The sequence below is a fragment of the Callithrix jacchus genome, chromosome 19 (genome assembly GCF_049354715.1).
Source record: "Callithrix jacchus isolate 240 chromosome 19, calJac240_pri, whole genome shotgun sequence".
Taxonomy (NCBI): Eukaryota; Metazoa; Chordata; class Mammalia; order Primates; family Cebidae; genus Callithrix; species Callithrix jacchus.
In genome coordinates, this window is record NC_133520.1 from 45235462 (window position 1) to 45255298 (window position 19837).

General features: G+C 42.7%; 1 protein-coding gene across 4 annotated transcripts in view; it reads left to right on the top strand.

Annotated features, from left to right (window-relative positions):
* The window catches only part of GREM2 (gremlin 2, DAN family BMP antagonist), a 129176-nt gene that overhangs the window by 16513 nt on the left and 92826 nt on the right, over positions 1-19837 (top strand). The gene's annotated exons all lie outside the window — the stretch shown is intronic.

Genomic DNA, 19837 nt, shown 5'->3' on the forward strand with positions numbered 1-19837 from the left:
AAGACATGGACACATAGGTACTCTGAGTGTTGGATTAGTGAACTGTCGTTTCCGGGGAAGATGTGCGGAGGGCTGCTGGAAAGGTGTGGGAAAATCACACTGTGCCACTCTTCACCATTTTCTACTTTCCCTACTCCATGATACATGTCATATGTTTGATGCCTTCTAACTGAAGAGTTTCCAAGATATAAGGAAAAAATGGTGTAATTCCTTGTTTTACACCTAAGGAAGTGACAGCCAAAAAGTTGTGTGTGTTTTGTGTTTTTTTTTTTTTGAGATGGAGTCTTACTCTGTCACCCGCTGGAGTTCAATGGCACAATCTTGGCTTACTGCAACCTCCACCTCCTGAGTTCAAGCGATTCTTCTGCCTCAGCCTCCCGAGTAGCTGGGACTGCAGGCGCGTACCACCACACCGGGCTAATTTTTTTTTTTTTTTTAGTAGAGATGGGGTTTCACTGTGTTAGCCAGGATGGTCTCGATCTCCTGACCTCGTGATCCACTGGCCTCGGCCTCCCAAAGTGCTGGGATTACAGGCATGAGCCACCGCACCTGGCCAAAGTTGTGTGTTTTAAGACTGCAAAGTAGTTTGTTGTTAAATTAGCACTAGAACCCAGGTTTCCTCATTCCCAGTCTACCCTTCTTTCTACTACACCATGCTTCCTTTAGAGCCTCCACCATGAGGCTGAGCCTAAATCAATAGTACACGAAGTGTTGCAAGACAGATTTCACAAAGGTCCAAGGTACAGCTGCAGGTTATGTGCCAGAATGGGGGAGAAATCATTTGCTTTGGGGGCAATAGAAGGATTTCATATAAATGCAACAAAGTTTGCTGTTGTTTCATTTGGATCATTTTTCCTAGTGCTCACTGCACTACTAAATTATCTTGGAGCTTGGACGCTCCAAAGTTGGGGTCCATTGAAATAGTCTTAATCATTTCTAGAAGCCCAGTGATGCCTTCACCTGGTGTGATGGATTAAGCAGCAGCTATGGCCATTGATTCCCCCTCCCAGGTTTTCAAGTGTTGTAGTACATTTTGGCTTATCAGAGTAATAGCTATGACTCTTCTTCCCTTCTGTCTGGACCAAAAGATCAGTGGGGAGTTAGGATGGATCTTCTCTGTGACATATGTGCTCAGGTTTTTCCCCTTCCCCAAACTATTTCCTCTAGTCCAAATACCCCATTCGGACTGGTTTATTTGGTCATGCTTAGAGCTTTAACCAACAAATCCAGCCTCTGGACAGGATTCAGGGACAGAAATGAGTCTGTCCATCCAGAACGGTTTCCCTTTGGTTTGTCAGAGAAAAGTCACTCCCTGGAGGGTAACATCCTGTTCTTTTTTAGGCAGATCATGTTGGCACAACATTTCCTCTGCTCACCCACCCCTTTTTTATGTCTAGAACCACACATGCACACAACCAGGCAGCCACCTGGGATGACAGACTTCCCAATAAATAGTAGACACAGCCCTCACTTACTGGTTTTGGTTTTGTTTTGTTTTTTGAGACAGAGTCTCACAATGTTGCCCAGGCTGAAGGGCAGTGGTATGGTCTTGGCTCACTGCAACCTCCGCCTCCCAGATTCAAGCAATTCTCCTGCCTCAGCCTCCCAAGTAGCTTGGATTACAGGCGCATGCCACTGCACCTGGCTAATTTTGTTTTTAGTAGATATGGGGTTTCACCACGTTGGCCAAGCTGGTCTCAAACTCCTGACCTCAAGTGATCCATCTGCCTCGGTGTCCCAAAGTAATGAAATTACAGACATGAGCCACCATGCCTGGCCAGTTACTCTTTATTAGATGAATCAGTGGATGGATGGATGGATGGATAGATAGATGGATGGATGAATGAATGGATAAAATGTAGCCACTCTTACCCATGGTATTTTGAGAGCACTATGAGAGTCAGTAGCCAGATGAACCGTTCACAATGGGGCCAAGTATTATCCTTTAAAGAGATAAACAGACATTTGACTTCAGAAGAAACAGCAGCACAGTGCATGGTGTAGATCAGGCAGAGTATGCCCAAGGCAGAAGAGCCATATTCCATGGCTACTCCCTTATGCTTGCCATCCTACTCCAGTTGAGTTCACATGCCACTGACTGAGTCATTAGGCCAGGGAAGATTAAAAAAACTTACCCTAATACCAAGTTCTTTTTATCCAAATTTGGAGCAAAACTTCTGAGCTCTATTCTTGGGGTTGAATGAGACCGCATTGCTGATGACTGATGTCTGAATAGGCACCATATGGATTTGTACAAAGGGAAGAAAATAATCCTCAGTTGTAAAAATATCTTTGGTCTTCATAAGGGTGATATGCACCCACATGTTTCTGTCAGGTGGTTTTGCTATAAATGATTACTCTTGGACTAATAGAAAAATTTCCTGTTATAGTGATTGTACATTTTCCCAGATTATCAGTGTAGCATGCAAAATCCCACAACTTCAGACATTCAAAAGATCAAAGGCAGAGAGGCCATTGGGGTCTGCAGACAAACCACACACCAGAACAATAGTTTGGCTACCAAAAGTCCCTTCAATAACAACAAGAAAGTGTGCTTTCATAATTACCAAGCTGCACTGTGAAAACCGATATGCATTCCCAATTTTTGCATTAAATATTCCCGTTGTTTCTTGAAGGCAGTAAAATTCAAATTGTCTCCATATGATTAAAACATTGGCCAATTGAGGTTTGGAGCCATTTAGTCAATACTAACTGCAGTGGGGTTGAACTGATTTTCTGTTTCCAATGACAGCCAGAACTATCAAATAAATCCAAAAATATTTATTAGAGTGGCTTCTGAATATATAGAGTGCAGTTCATGACACACTCGGTAATCTCACCGAAGGAAGGGAAAAAATTTTTTCCATCTGTGTAACCCCCTCAGTAGTGGCAGAGGGAAAGTTGCTCAGAAAATGTTTTGGGGGTGCATGAAAAAAATGAGTAACTTAGACACGGAGATTTGAAAGAAAGGATTTGTTAATTTTTAAAATATGACAAAGACACAGATAATACCCACAAATCAGACATCTGCTTAGAACTTTAGTCCTATTTCATCAGAGCTCTGATTTGTGTATATTTGACAAACATTTATTGAGTTTCTATAACGTGCCAGGCATTGGGAATATAAAAAAGAGTAAGATCTAGTCCTTGCCTCCCAGAGGCTCCCAGGTCACTAGGAGAAACAAACATGTAAACAAACAGCCACATTCAATATGAAGAGTGACCTCCATGCAAAATGAGACAGGAGTAAGGCGGAAACGGACATTTGAAACACTAGTTTTGCTCAGCAGGGATTGCGGAGCCCCTATCACAGTAGAAGAGACGGCGTGTTTGTTTTTCTCAGCACTTCCCAGCTCTCACATCGTCTTCTCAGCAGCTTCGTTTTGTTGTCGTGACAGCATAGCAGCTCTGCTGTGAAGGTTCTTCCTAGCTTCTGGAACGATAAGGACAGGCATACAGTTTGTGGCATCTAAATATCCCACTGGTTTGCTTGCTTGTAGCTCAGAAGTGCCCTTCGACAGCCCTGGCTTCTGGGCTCTGTTGCATACCAGAGGCAGTGGGCTTACTCCTGGCTTTTTTTTCTAAAGGATCGTAACCACGGTCATTAAAATGGATTATTGGAATCCAAGCAAGTCACATTCAGGTGTAGTTCTTCGGAAAAATATGATCCTAGGAAGGGAATGCGCCACAGAAGAGTAGTAATACTCTGTTTCTGGTTTCATATCTGGCATTGGCTGATTTTAGTTCATGAGAAAGAAGGGCAGAGCAGGCCTATAGTTTCCAGCTTCTATTTACTTGTGCACTGGCCAGAATGCAGGATGGAGAAAGTGACTATCAAAAGGTCAGATCCTTTGTTTTTCTCTCCCCCACATGTGCACAAGGAGATAACCAAATGTTTGTTTTGCTATCAGAGCATAAGTTTGGGTATGTCTACGTGACTAAAGGCAACTGAATTGGAATCCTGCTTCATAGGCTTACCTGGAATGTTCTAAACTGCTCTCAACAGCCTGAGATGACATTAAAAATAGATTGAGTCACCTTGCTTTTTTTTTTTAGACAGAATTTCACTCTTGTTGCCCAGGCTTGAGTGCGATAGCACAATCTCTGCTCACTGCAACCCCCGCCTCCTGGGTTCAAGTGTTTCTTCTGCCTCAGCCACCGAAATAGCTGGGAATACAGGTGCGCACCACCACGCCTGGATAATTTTTGTATTTCTTTTTTTTTTTGAGATGGAGTTTCGCTCTTGTTGCCCAAGCTGGAGTGCAATGGCATGATCTTGGCTCACCACAACCTCTCCCTCCTGGGTTCAAGTGATTCTCCTGCCTCAGCCCCTCAAGTAGCTGGGATTACAGACATGTACCAACCAAGTCCAGCTAAGTTTGTATTTTTAGTAGAGATGGGGTTTCTCCATGTTGGTCAGGCTGGTCTCAAACTCCCGACCTCAGGTGATCCTCCATCTTGGCCTCCCAAAGTGCTGAGATTACAGGCATGAACCACTGTGCTCGACTGGATTTTTGTATTTTTAGTAGAGATGGGGTTTCACCATCTTGGTTAGACTGGTCTTAAATTCCTGACCTCAGGTGATGCACCTACCTTAGCCTCCCAAAGTGCTGGGTTTACAGGCATGAGCCACTATGCTCGGCAAGTGTTCTACTACAATAACTGATATTATAGTCATCACACCTTATTTAGGATTTGTTACATGCCAAGGATGCAAATAAATCTTCTGGTGCATTTAAGTCTTAGCAACAATCCTGTGAGAAGAGCATTGTCATCCCTGTTCTCCAGAAACCAGACCATCGGGTCACTTCCCCTTGAGGAAAAGGTGGCCCTTTTTCTGCCTGCCTCCAAAACTTTCTCTTAATCTTCGTGCTAGACTAAGACCTGGGCATATTATTAGGTGTTTTATAAACACAGTCTCATTCAATTCTCAAGATAAGGCAGGTATTATAATTATTCTTTTTCAAACAAATGAAGGTCCAGAGATCCAGTGCCAAAAGCAGGGAGACAGAATTCAGACTCAACTCGGCCTGGCTCCAAAGCCCGGGCTTTCTGTCCACTCAATATGGTGCCTCCAGGGTTCCAGGACATCACCCTCATTCTCGGATCGCCTTCCCAATGACTCTTCTTGCCCCTGAAATTCCCTTATTACAGAATAACACCTTCCATTCTATAATTTGGAATATTACTGGAAAAGCAAAATACTGCTGGGATATTTGAAGATTGACCCAAAGAGCTCTGGGTTGCCAAGGGCTGCATAGGAGGAAGGGCAGGAGGTAAGGGTGCATAAGGAGGGGAGGAAGTACACCCCCAAGAGAGCAAAAGAACTTAGGAAGAGGAGCCCGAAGAGGCAATGAAGAAAGCACACACTTCACTTTTTCTATGGGCTAACTCACTGGGTGTTAGATTGCCTTGTTTATATGCATTATACAGTCATGTGCCACATAATGATATTTTGGTCAAGACAAGCTACGTATATGACATGGTCCCATAAGATTATAATGGAGCTGAAAAATTCCTATCACACAAATGTCTACCACTGTGTTACTGTTTCCTTATACTATTCGGTACAGTAACATCCTGCACAGGTTTTTGTTGTTTTGTTTTGTTTTTGAGACAGTCTTGCTCTGTCACCCACCAGGCTGGAGTGCAGTGGCGCAATCTCAGCTCACTGCCACCTCCGCCTCCTGGGTTCAAGCCATCCTCTGCCTCAGCCTCCCAAGTAGCTTGGATTATAGGCCCGTGCCACCATGCCTGGCTAATTTTTTGTATTTTTAGTAGAGACAGGGTTTCTCCATGTTGGCCAGGCTGGTCTCAAACTTCTGACCTCAGGTGATCCACCTGCCCCAGCCTCCCAAAGTGCTGAGATTGCAGGCGTGAGCCACCACACCCAGCATCCTGAACAAGTTTGTAGCCTCTGAGCAATAGGCTATACCATATAGGCAAGGTGTTTTTCATAAGTATGCTTACTCTATGATGCTCATACAAGGATGAAATCCCTAAAAACACATTTTTAGAATGTGTCCCCTGTCATTAAGTGATATGACACATGACTGAATATATCTATATCTATCTATCTATCTATCTATGATGACTCTGAACTAAGTTTTTGCTTTGAATTTCACTGGTATCCCCTGAAGATATTATTTATAAGAAGATCTATGCCAAAGAACATACACAAAGTCAACTTGGTTTTTCTTGGGTCTTTCTCTTATATCTTCTTTTGGATATATTACTAAATTCTCAAATATTCTACCCATGTAAGGCTATCCAACTACTTCAAATGGTTGAGTTTCTCAGTCCAGTTTTCCTGTCTTCTTAGGTTCATACCCGATATTCTTTCCTTGTTTATTTCCAGGAAAAGAGCAAATAAAGAATGAACTGATTGTTATCCTTTTCCTCTTTTATCAATTCCATGTAGTGGCTGACTGCTCCCCACAATACCTGCCAAATGTGGTATGAATATCGCACAGCGAGGAATTTAGTTTCTGGAGATCAAGCTGATGAAAACTCTCAAAACCAGGATGAGGCCAGGAACAGTGGCTCATGCCACACCTGTAATCCCAGCACGTGGGGAGGCCAAGGCAGGAGGATCACTTGATCTCAGTAGTTCAAGACCAGCCTGGGCAACTTAGCAAGAACCCAATCTCTACCAAAAAAAAAAAAAAATAGCAGTGTGTAGTGTTGTGTGCCTGTGGTCCCAGCTGCTTCAGAGGCCGCAGCAGGAGGATTACTTGAGCCCAGGAGTCTGAGGTTGCAGTGAGCTATGATCACGCCATTGCACTCCAGCCTGGGAAACAGAGTGAGACCCTGTCTCAAAACAAACAAATGAACTAGGATGACCCTAAAACAAATCACCAAAACTGGACTGCTTTTAAATTCAAAGAGGGTGCTGTTAACACTGGGATAGCTGGCAGACACTAGGCCATTGCTGGGCAAACAAGGTCGTGGAGAAAGAGTGAAGTCTGGCCATTAAGGTTGTGTCAGCCCTTTTAAGTAACATAGTCCTTGCCAATCACATATGTCATTTAATGGACACTGAGAACAATCACGCCTATTCGTCTACAAACCCTAGGAAACTACTGTGCACCAGGCCTAGGCTAGGCCCTGTTAAGGATTCCCCAGTGAAGCTCAGCGTCTACTGCAACACACAGAGGTGACTTACATTAGTAATAGCAGCGATACTAACCAACTTATACTGAGAACTTTCCAGATGACACATACTTTGCTGATTGCTTTTCGTTTATGATCTCATTTAATCCTCACCTAATCTTAAAAACAAGGTAGAGTCATTGTGCTGGATTTTTTTTTTTTTTTTTTTTTTTTTTTGAGATGGAGTCTAGCTCTGTCGCCCAGGCTGGAGTACAATGGCACAATCTTGGCTCACTGCAACCTCCGCTTCCCGAGTTCAAGTGATTCTCCTGCCTCAGCCTCCCAAGAAGCTGAGATTAGGGGCATGAGCCACCGTGACCGGCCCGGGGGCCTAGGAAGTGGTTTCTATCACTTGTCAGGAATGTAGATTCTATGTTAAGCATCCAGTCAAGGAAAACGTCAAGAAAGCCTTCAGGAAAACTTATTTGTCAGAGGTTATTAAATGCTGGACTAAGTGAATTCTGAGAATAACTAAAAAGGACCATTTTAATGGCTTTCTTAACATTTAAATATTTTTTGGCACAAATATTTTCGAAAACTATTATTTATTTCCCAAATTACCCAAAAGGCCACTGTTCGATGGTATCTTGGTGTGTCCACTGGCAAAATAAAAAGTTATAAGACAGTCTCTTCACATATAAACTTGCCTTACAAATGAATTGTGTCTTGCAGGTCTGATTGCATTTCACTCTAAAAATCATGAGATGTGCTAACTAGTAATATTTTATTCACCTTCCAGGTGAAATTAAATTTTGGAAGTAATCTCAAAGCAAATTTTCTTACCTGTCTACATTGACTCTTTGTTAAATGTATTTTTGGTTCCAATCCCAAGATGGAGTGTCTCTCAGCTGTAGCCTGAACCTTTAGAATTCTTCCAATTGTAGCCTGGAGTGGAGGCTCCCATCACAGACTTTTATATCCTTGGAAGAAGACTATAAAATTTTATAGCCAGTTGTAGAACCATGGTCTGAAAAACCTATTCAAACCTTTCAAATATGAAGTTCATCCTACGGTAGAATTAAGAGCCATTTATTTTCTATCAAAAGCATCATAAACAGCTCCATACCTTGTAGTAAATCAGGAAACCAGATTGCCAGGGAAGGTTCTGGGCCTACTAGCTCAGCTGCTGGAGCTGTTTCAAAAGCTGCTGGATGACCTCCAAAGGCCCCTTCCACTTCAAAAAACTCCCTCACTTTTCAGCGCTTCATGACTTATGACCAAGTCTTGGGCAACCCAATCCATGGCCATCTGTGAAAGAACAATTCATTTCCAGATCATTAGGAAAATTACCAAGCCTAGCACTTAGTCAAAATAAAGGCCAGAAAAGTTGAAAGAGGGAGATGTGGGCAAGAAGAAACAAATGTACCAAGTGGAAATTCCACCTAAACGTGATCGTCAACTTACACGAGTGAGGAAGGAACACCAAAGACATAGCTCTTCTGTACACATGGGCCTCCTCAACACCAGCCTCCACCATCAAATGCTGAATAATTTATTTAGGTGTCTCTCTAAGCAACGTAACCTCATAGCTCTTCTGTACACACGGGCCTCCTCAACACAAGCCTCCACCATCAAATGCTGAATAATTTATTTAGGTGTATCTCTAAGCAACGTAACCTCTTGTCCGTTTTCTAACAACATTAATTCCACTTTATTCAATATGTTCCTTCAACAAACACTTACTGAGTCCCTTGTATATGTTAGTCAATCTGTCAAGCTCTGGGACTACCCTGGAGGTTGATAACTTTATGATTCATGCCTTCACGGAGCCAATCACAGTGGCAGAGAGTGAAAAGTGAACAAGGAAATAATAAATAATTGTGTTAGTTGCTGCACAGAAAACAGTGTGTTCCTTTTGATTAGGTGGAGAGGGAAATTCCCTTGAGGAAATGTCAGTTAAGGAGAAGGCGGTTAAAAAGCCAAGTTATAAGACTGGAAGAAGAACAAGCACAAAATCCTCAAACCCAGAAAGAACAGGACCAGGTATTTTCTAGAAACTTCTAGAAGATATTTGTGCTCAGAACTTAGTGTGCAAATGACAGTGGAACAATTTGAGGTGCAAAAACTAGCAAGCTATCAAGATACTACAGGTCCATAGCCAGGGTGAAGAGCTCTGATGTTATTCTATGTGAATGTTATTCTACATTAAAAGCATGGCTGAACACAGCACAGTGAATAGCATCTAATAATAAAGTAAGTACATCTTCAAATAAATGTTCTTAAAATACAGCATGGTGGCTCACACCTGTGATCCCAGCACTTTGGGAGTCTGAGGCAGGTGGATCACAAGGTCAGGAGTTTGAGACCAGCCTGACCAACATGGTGAAACCCCGTCTCTACTAAAAATACAAAAATTAGCTGGGCATGGTGGCACATACTGTAATCCCAGCTATTCAGAAAGCTGAGGCAGGAGAATCGCTTGAACCTGGGAGGCAGAGGTTGCAGTGAGCCAAGATCACACCACTGCACTCCAGCCTGGGGGACACAGTGAGACTCTGTCTTAAAAAAAAATGCAGATGTAGTTATGATGTTTTCCTGCTCACAGATCACTGCTCAAAGAAAATGGAAATTCCCAGGCCCTGAGGAGAGGGTCCTTCTCCGTCTCACTGTACACATATCCCCTCCATCTCCCCGCATGTGCCCTGTGAGCCAATCGTCCCCTCCACTTGAACACATACTGCATTTTTCTAGGCTCATGCTGCTCCTCTCTCCTCCTCCCCAAGTCCAACATCCGCCTGTTGAAATCCTACCCATCTGTCCAGATCCAGCTTAAAGGCCACCTGTTCCAGCAAGCCTTCCCTTTCTCTCTCTGCAAGAATTTTCCTTTCCTTCCTCTGTCCTCCCAAAGGACTTTGCACCTCTCTTAGAGTGCTTACTGCACTCTGCCTTGAACTATACCTATTTATGCACATCACCTTCCCTTGTGAATGCAACCTGCTCAAGTTCAGCTAGGTGCCAATGATCAGATCTCATAGGAGATCCCATTGTTCTTGTAGGAACAAGGTATACCTAGATACCAAAGACAGTAGAAGAGATTCTGAGAAAGAAACATAAGGCAATGAAAGGTGAAGAGTAGGATGATGAAAGAAACAATTTTAAAATTTAAGTTAATTTCATTTTAAAATTAAATTAAAGAGATAGGGACTTGCCCTGTCACTCAGGCGGATGTGCAGTGACACGGTCACAGCTCACTGCAGCCTCATCCTCCAGGGTGCAGGGAATCCTCCCACCTCAGTCTCTCGAGTAGTTGGAAGCACAGGTTCATGTCTCCCAGTGCAGCTAATTTTTAATTTTAATTTTACTATGTATAGATAAGTGAGTCTCATTATGTTGTCCAGGCTGGTCTTGAACTCCTGGTCTCAGGGGATCCTCCTGCCTCAGCCACTGAAAGTACTGGGATTGTAGGTTTGAGCCACCAAGCCTAGCCGGAAACATGCTTACTAAACAAATAACTATGCTTTGAAAATGCTTCAAAGACTATACTTTAAGGTTGTTTTCCTAAACTTAATTCAAGCAGCATATTCATCTCAACTCAACTTCACTTTTGACATATTAGTGGCATTTTGTAGAGGTACAATTGTCTGGTCAAAAAACGTAGGTTCCGGTTGGGGCTCTGCTTCTTCTTCTTCTTTTTTTTTTTTTGATATGGAGTCTCACTTATTGCCCAGGCTGGAGTATAGTGGAATGATCTTGGCTCACTGCAACCTCTGCCTCCCAGGTTCAAGCCATTCTCCTCTTTCAGCTTCAAGTAGCTGGGATTACAGGTGCCTGCCACCGTGCCTGGCTAATTTTTGTATTTTTAGCATAGATGGGGTTTCACCAAGTTGACCAAGCTGGTCTCAAACTCCTGACCTCAGGTGATCTGCCCACTTCAACCTCCCAAAGTGCTGGGATGACAGGCGTGAGCCACTGCGCCCAGCCAAAAGTGCATTCTAAGCCAGTAATCTCAGTAGGCAAAAAGGGTGTTAATGCAATATGAAAACACTGAGAAACAGTACAAAACACACACCTCAGAATCGTCCCTGCCAAGAGGTAACAAAACTGAGGTATTTATACTCCACATCTGCCAATCATTGGTTAGAAGTGCCCCTGTGAGGAACTCCCAGGCGCTGCCAGCTCCCTGTGCCTGCAGGCAGTGCGGGTTCCATAGTCAGTTTCCCAGCAGTTTTCCATCAGAGGGGAAGGTGCTGGTCCTTGACAGCCAGGCTGGGGGGCACAGAAATGGTAAGAGGCTGGAGGGAATAGGGCAGAGATCTAACATGCGCCCCAACAGACCTACAAATCAGGCCAAAGACAAGAGATAGCACTACCTGAGTGGATTCAAAATCTAGCATAGGTAGGGTGTTCTTGCCCATTAAAAAAATAAAATTAAGCATTGTGTAGTCTATCTGCATAGCTAAGAGTGCCATTTATTATAGTATATTTCTACCTAATTAATGCTTAAATTCTATCTACACAATTGAATATCATGCAGCTAATGAGAATAATATGTTAAAGCTCTTTACATGAAAAAATGCTCATGAAAGGGAAAATGGCTGGGCACAGTAGCTCACACCTGTAATCCTAACACTTTGGGAGGCTGAGGTGGGTGGTCACTTGAGCCCAGGAGTTCGAAACCAGACTGGGCAACATGACAAAACTCTGTCTCTACTAAAAATACAAAAATTAGCCAGGCATGGTGGCTTATGCCTGTACTCCCAGCTACTTGGGAGGCTGAGGCATGAGAACCGCCTGAACCTGGGAAATTGAGGTTGCAGTGAGCCAAGATCACACCACTGCCCTCCAGCCTGGGTGACAAGACTGAGAGTCTGTCAAAAAAAAAAAAGAGAGAAGAAAAAGAAAGAAAGAAAAGGAGAGAGAGACAGAAAGAGAAAAAGAAAGAGAGAAGGAAGGAAAAAAAGAAAGGTAAAAATACAAGTTATAATTTTTTAAAAGTTCATATAAATATGCCTAAAAATCTGGAAGTACACATTTATATAGGCAGTGTGTATTTTAACAGGGGTTATCTTTGGGCGGTAGGCTTCTCTGTGATTTTAATTTTCTGCTGATCTATATTTTCTCATCTTTCTCTAATTGATCCGTATGATTTACAAAGACTTAACTTCAGAATAGGAAAAAATAATCAGACCCAAGAGTAGGATCAGTCAAATAAGGCCTTCGTGAGGGTAAAGTCAATTTGATCCAGAGATGTCTGCAATGTATATTATATGTATTTCCAAGAATTCTCTCCTGATTGCTTTGGTGACATGTATATTAAGTTCTTTCCTCACTCTTCTGCAGTCTCTCAGTTTTTCAGTTTAATTCACTTTCAGTAGAAAAGTAGAACTGGCTAGAATCTCTGATAGGCATCTTTAAACATGGAGTTCCTTTGCCAAAGTTACCGTTAAGTGGAGGTTGGGTAAAAAACCGGAATCAACCCTTTTGAACTTCATTCTTTAAGAGCTTTTGTATTTATAGTGAGATAAACCCTTTTGCAGCTCTCTGAAGGAAGTAACTGAGGTAAGAGAGTGAAACCTGATTGACTGCTATTCTGTATTCTCTGTATACAAATATCATGGGTACATGGAGTTTGGTTATTTGTTGTTTTCTATTGGGGTTGGGAGCCTGGTTCACTTATCTCTCCTCAGTTCTTCTCCCAGGGTTCACTTCCTTCCTTGCACACCAGCATCAAAAACTGGGTCTCTTCTCTGCTAAGAAGCTTAGTCCTGGACAAGCTTCTGCACTTGGAGAATTCACTAAACCCAGAAGCAGCATGAGCAAGATGGAGAACGATTCCATTAAGGTCACTCAGTGAGGAGTCTCTCTAAAGTTCTATTTGGTCTTCACAGAGAAACGAGTCAGCATCCATTTCTGCTAAGTAGTGATCAGGAGAAAGTCAAAGTAGATTAATTACCTGGAATAAAAATGGACTGGTGCTTTTGCTAGTAATGGATTTCTAGTCCAGGGAGCTTTGCAAGTATTAATAGCATACTCGTTCTTGGCAGATGGGGTAGTCATTAGTGAGCAAGTAACTCTATCCTCCGGAGATGAGTTAGCTTTGTCACTATGTAGTAATCTTTGTTTTAATCTTATGTTGAGGCAGAGAAATTTTTTTTTTAATTTTTGCTTGTGAAGCATAATAGTTTCTAGAGTAAGTCACCGAAAGGGCTTTTCTGCTCTGTATGTGAACTTCGTCTTTTTTGTTGTTGTTTTATCACGGGTTCTGAATTAAATATAGTAAGATTCTTCTAATAATTCTTTCTTTTGAGGGCCCAAGTGGGAAAATCATTCTGAGAAAGAGCTCATCAGATGCAAGTTCTTCTTAAATGCACAAGCTTCCTTCTTTCATAGTCTTAACTCAGTGTTCTTTAAACTAAGGATTGGCCTTCATGGGTCGAGTAGGTTACCATGTCTCCATGTGAACTTTTGAGGGGACCCACCACCAGATTGGAACTTTCTTTCTTTCTTTCTTTCTTTCTTTCTTTCTTTCTTTCTTTCTTTCTTTCTTTCTTTCTTTCTTTCTTTCTTTCTCTCTCTCTCTCTCTCTCTCTTTCTCTCTCTTTCCTCTCTCTCTCTCTCTCTCTCTCTCTCTCTCTCTCTCTCTCTCTCTCCCCCTCCCTCCCTCCCTCCCTCCCTCCCTTTCTTTTTTTTGAGATAGAGTCTCACTCTGTCACCCAGGCTGGAGGCCAGTGGCATGACCTCAGCTCACTGCGACCTCCACCTCCCAAGTACAAGTGATTCTCCTGCCTCAGCTTCCCGAGTAGCTGGGATTACAGGTGCCTGCCACCACACCTGGCTAATTTTTGTGTTTATAGTAGTGACAGGGTTCCACCATGTTGGCCAGGCTGGCCTCGAACTGTGAACCTCAAGTGATACTCCCATCTTGGCCTCCCAAAGTGCTAACATTACAGGTGTGAGCCACCGTGCCCAGTCGGAACTTTATTTCTGTAATACCAAGACTGCAGTCTGTGTTAAGTACATCTCCCGTCAGAGAAATAAGTGTATTTAATTTATTTAATGCCATATTTTAATGCTTGGTCCCAGCTGAGTTGCAGATGGCCGTAACAGTCACAGGTGGTAGCCCTCACCCTGCCCTACTGTGGCAAGATCCTGAGAGGGGTGCCTCCTTCAATGCTGCTGCCTCGGTCCCTTCCTTCCTTCACCCTAGTCTTGGCCCTGACATGTGGCTTATGCTCACAAAGCACTTTTACCTACATTGCCTAAACTGAATCTCACTACAAACTTAGGAAATCAAGTGAATACAAGGGCCCCTCTTCACCAGTTGATAAGGAGCCTGAATTTTCAAGGTAAAGGTCTTAGACAGGCCTGGGACCAAGAGCTTTATTTTAACATCATCCTCTCTCTAGTAAACTGCTCCCTTTTTTTTCCCCCTAAAATGGAAGGGAAATCAAAAAATGGCAAGGGATGCACAGAAAGGATGACAGCACAGTCATCCCTAGCTTCTGTCAGGGATTGTTTCCAGATCTTCTGTGAATACCAAGATCAGAGGATGCTCACACTCCTGATAGAAAATGGTGTTATATTTCCATGTGACCTATGAGCTTCCTCCCATGTACTTTAAATCATCTCTAGGATAGTTATGATACTAATACAATGTAAATGCTATGTAAATAGTTGGTATACTGCATTGCTTTTTATTTATTTATTTTGAGACAGGGTGTCACTCTGTCACCCAAGCTAGAGGGTAATGGTGAAATTGTGGCTCACTGCAGCCTCATCCTCCTGGGCTCAAGCAATCCTCCTTCCCCACCCTCCCAAGTAGCTAGGGTTAGGACCACAGGTGCACACCACTATGCCTAGCTAATTTATTTTAAACTTTTTTATTATTTTATTTTATCTTATTTTTGAGACAGAGTCTCGCTCTGTCACCCAGGCTGGAGTGCAGTGTCACGATCTCAGCTCACTGCAACCTTTGCCTCCTGGATTCGAGCAATTCTCCTGCCTCAGTCTCCAGAGTAGCTGGGATTAGAGGCGCCCACCACCACACCTGGCTAATTTTTGTATTTTTAGTGGAGATAGGGTTTTACCATGTTGTTCAGGCAGGTCTCAAACTTCTGACCTCAGCTGATCCACCCAGCTCAGCCTCCCAAAGTGCTGGCATTACAGGCATGAACCTAAAGGATTCAATGGGCAGAGGCTAATTTCAGAAATAGATATAACACAGAATAAAATAGAGATGAGCAAGATGAAGGGAGAAGGTGGGAGAAAGGGAAGAGAAGAAGATGATTTAGAAACCAGGATTTAGATAAAGCATATTTGGTTATCAGAGCAAATGGCAGAAGACAAGTCCAGCTGGCTGAATGCAGCACTGCCTTGAAAAAAGGCACTGACATCAGATTCACTTGGTTCTATTACATGAATGGAAAGTTTCTAGTAGCAAAGTTTAATTATATAAGTAAATTGTTCATTAGTCATTAGCTATTTGTCACATCTTTATATTTTTTCTAAATAACATCTACATGTTTATATGGTTGGGTAATTTAGATGTTTCTTTGAGCTGGGTATTTCTTTTTGCCCCTTTTTTCCTTTTTGAGATTATTATGCCATATTATGCCACATAAACAACATTTTCTGCAGTTAAGGATTATTTCCAAAGTGTCACATTCCAGAAACTGTACTTTCAAATGATGATTTAATGTAATACAGATTACAAGGCATTCTGCAGACAGATACAAGAAGTGATTTTTTTAGGACTCACCTAGGCAAAACAGAACCCTAAAATCCGTAAAAGAAGATTGTCATCAGAATAAGACTGTGTGGTAAAGAGCATAAATTAAATATAAGGGATTTCAGTAGGGCAAATCTAAAATGAAAAAAGTAAAGTCAGCCGTGGAATCCAGAAATTGTTTTCTGAGAAGTAAATTTTCCAATATTTTATTTGTCTTTTAGAATCTACAAGCTATGTACTTAAAAAAAATGTTGCTTATTGGATCAATGAGAAGAAAAATATATAACAAATTTCTCTCTCTCTAGCTCTTTTTCTTTTTTGAGACAGAGTTTTGCTCTTGTTGCCCAGGCTGGAGTGCAATGGCGCAATCTCCGTTCACTGCAACCTCCACCTCCCTGGTTCAAGTGATTCTCCTGTCTCAGCCTCCCAAGTAGCTGGGACTATAGGTGCATGCCAGCACGCCTGGCTAATTGCTTGTATTTTAGTAGAGACAGGGTTTCACTGTGTTGCCCAGGCTGGTAGTGAACTCCTGAGCGCAGGCAATCACCTGCCTCAGCCTCCCAAAGTGCTGGGATTCCAGGTGTGAGCCCCCGTGCCCAGCCATATAAATTAACTAAAAGTTACTCATTTTGATTTTAATGATTTTGTTACAAAGTTATAAAACCCCATCTCAATATTTAGATAGGTGTTATTTCAACTTAAAACGTTCCGACTTAAAAACAGCTACAACCTATTGAGAGTTTACTCCATATTTGGCCCTGCTAACCTTCATAACCACCACGGAAGGTGAGTACTAGCAGCTGATTTTTGCAGATGGTAACTGAGACAGAGAGGCTAAGTAATGATTCAAGATCACACAGCCACTTGAATGGCAAAGCTGGGTTACAGACTTAGGCTGCTTCTAGAGTTTATGCTCTTAACTAACAGGCTACACCCTCCATTATTACAATTTATGAAACACAAATGTTCATATTAAATCAGCAATATGTTGGATATCTAGGCTGGGCATGGTGGTGCATGCCTGTAATCCCAGCACCTGGGGAGTCTAAGGCAGGAGGACTGCTTGAGGTGAGGAGTTTAAGATCAGCCTGGGCAAAATAGTGAGACACCATCTCTTCAAAAAATAACTATATGGCTAGGTGTGGTGGTACATCTATAGTCTCAGCTACTCAAGAGGCTAAGGCAGTAGGATTGCTTGAGCCCAGGAGTTCAAGGTTATTACAGTGAGCTGTAATTGTGCCACTGTACTCCAACCTGGGTGACAGAGTGAGAGCCTGTCAGGAAGGAAGGAAGAATATATTGGATATGTTATGACGAAATGTTGCACAGAAGGTACCAGTAGTAATTAACAAGTTTAGTCAAATGTCTCTGTAAACTTTTTGTTAAAGCAAGTCATCAATTATTTAAACAAGAATTTATACCTTGATGAGGCATGTCAGCGACTGAAAATATTAGTTGATCATTGGTATGAAGAGAAAAGCTTATGAAAATTCAAACTGTTTTTTATTATAAACTGGTTAAGAACAGACATTTAACAAAAGCCCAGCAGTTATTCACGTTTCGTCTTTGTGTACATGCTTCTGTGAAATACTTCAGGATTAACATGCACTTTTAAAATTTTGTATTTACATTTTTCATTTAAATAGAAACGAGGTCTCCCTAATGTTGCCCATGCTGGTCTTGAACTCCTGGGCTCAAGCGATCTGCCTGCCTTGACCTCCCAAAGTACTGGGATTACAGACATGAGCCACTGCACCCAGCCAGACATGCACTTTTTATCATGTTTTAAAGTTGTTCCAATTTCAGCGTCACAGAAGAGGCTTCTGCATTTCTACAGGTATTCTGGTTTTAGATTTATGTGCACATTGCAGAGGACAAACACCTGTATGTGGTGGACACCAGCCACTCCACTTGAATATCTGCTCCCTCACACCGCCCCACGCGAGAATCACGAGCAAAGTTACTTACGTATCTTTTGCCAAGCATGTCTTCCATCGTTTAAGCTGAATGCCACTCCTCATGTCCTTCTCTCCCCCAGGAATGGTACCTGTTGTTTGAGCCTTACCAGTGGAAATCCATCACACTTCAAAGCCCAAATGCTATGCCTTCAGGCTCTGTGATGAACCTTTCCTGATGAATCCGTTGGCATTCTCTGAGCGTTTTATCCAATACCATGATATTCACATTATAGTGACTCACGCAGATGTTCACACCCTTGTGAAACTGCAAATTCAGTAGAGAAGTGAACTAAACACCTTTGCGTTCCCATACCACCTATCACAGTGTGTTGAACATGAAGATAAGAAGGCTTGCTCTGTTGTTACGGTTTACAAAGCGCCTTCACTAAAACTCTCCCTTTATCTTTACCTCTACCAGGAATGATTATTATCTCATTGTAATATATAAAGAATCAGAGCTGGGCGTGGTGGCTCACACCTGTAATCCCAGCACTTTGGGAGGCCGAGGTGGATGGATCATGAGGTCACGAGATCAAGACCATCCTGGTCAACATGGTGAAACCCCGTCTCTACTAAAAATACAAAAAATTAGCTGGGCATGGTGGCGCATGCCTGTAATCCCAGCTACTCGGGAGACTGAGGCAGGAGAATTGCCTGAACCCAGGAGGCGGAGGTTGCAGTGAGCCGAGGTCGCGCCATTGCACTCCAGCCTGGGTAGCAAGAGCGAAACTCCGTCTTAAAAAAAAAGAATCAGAGAATAAGACTGAGGAGGTGTTTTGCATAATGCCACTCTTGGTCTCCTGACTCTAGATCTATGCTCCTTCCAGTACATATTTGCCCTCAAATATTTGTTAAATGAAATGACAAATTTTAAAGATGAATTAATCAGTTCTGGGGAGAGTCGTCGTGGAGTCTACCGCAAAGCTGATGTTACAACTTTCCATGGCTTCACCACAATCTTCTAGACTTCTCCACAAATCTCTGAGCTTCCCCATGACAGTGGTGACGGGGAGAATGGGTATGGAATGTAGCTGCCATGTAGAATCTGACAGATATGGCCTGGGGAACTCATCTATCCCCTAAAGGTTTAAGGAGAAGGAACTGGCAATGAGTGAAGGGCAAAGAGAAAGAATTTTCTGACCTAGAAAATGCCAAACAGATCAAAGATCCCTACCTGAATGAGAAGGTATTTTCCTTTCAATCCCAATCCTTCTCATAAGGCAGGGTATCAGATTCACTGACCCATCTGCAGCTGTTCCATAACGCAGACTCCCAATTTCTGCTCTAGGGCTTCTCATTCATTAGGCTCTACTGAAGAGTCTTGAAATTTGCATTTCTTTTTCTATTTTTATTTTATTTTTTTTACTTATTTGTATTTTTAGTAGAGTTGGGTCTTGCCCAGGCTGGTCTTGAACTCTTGACCCCGTGATCCACCCGCCTCGGCCCCCTAAAGTGCTGGGATTACAGGCAAGAGCCACCAGGCCTGGCCTTTTTAATTTTATTCTGAGACAGAGAGTCGCTCTGTTGCCCAGACTGAAATGCAGTGGTGCAATCTGGCTCTGCCTCCTGGGTTCGGGTGATTTTCCTGCCTTAGCCTTCCGGGTAGATGGGATTACAGGCACCCACCACCATGCCTGGCTAATTTTTGTATTTTTAGTAGAGGCAGGATTTCAGCATGTTGGCCAGGCTGGTCTTGAACTTCTGACCTCAAGTGATCCGCCTACCTCAGCCTCACAAAGTGCTGGGATTACAGACTTGAGCCACCACGCCCAGCCTATGCCCATTTTTTAGATGAGGAAACTAAAAAAGAACTGCCTTACAGAAGGTCTTGTAGTGAAGAAGCCATAAAAAAGGGTAAGATGTGTCTGGGTGCAGTGGCTCACACCTGTAATACCAGTACTTTGGGAGGCCAAGGTGGGTAGATCACTTGAGGTCAGGAGTTCAAGACCAGCCTTGCCAACATGGAGAAATTCCATCTTTACTAAAAATACAGAAAGTAGCCAGCCGTCGTGGTGGGCGCCTATAGTCCCAGCTATTTGGGAGGCTGAAGCAGGAGGAG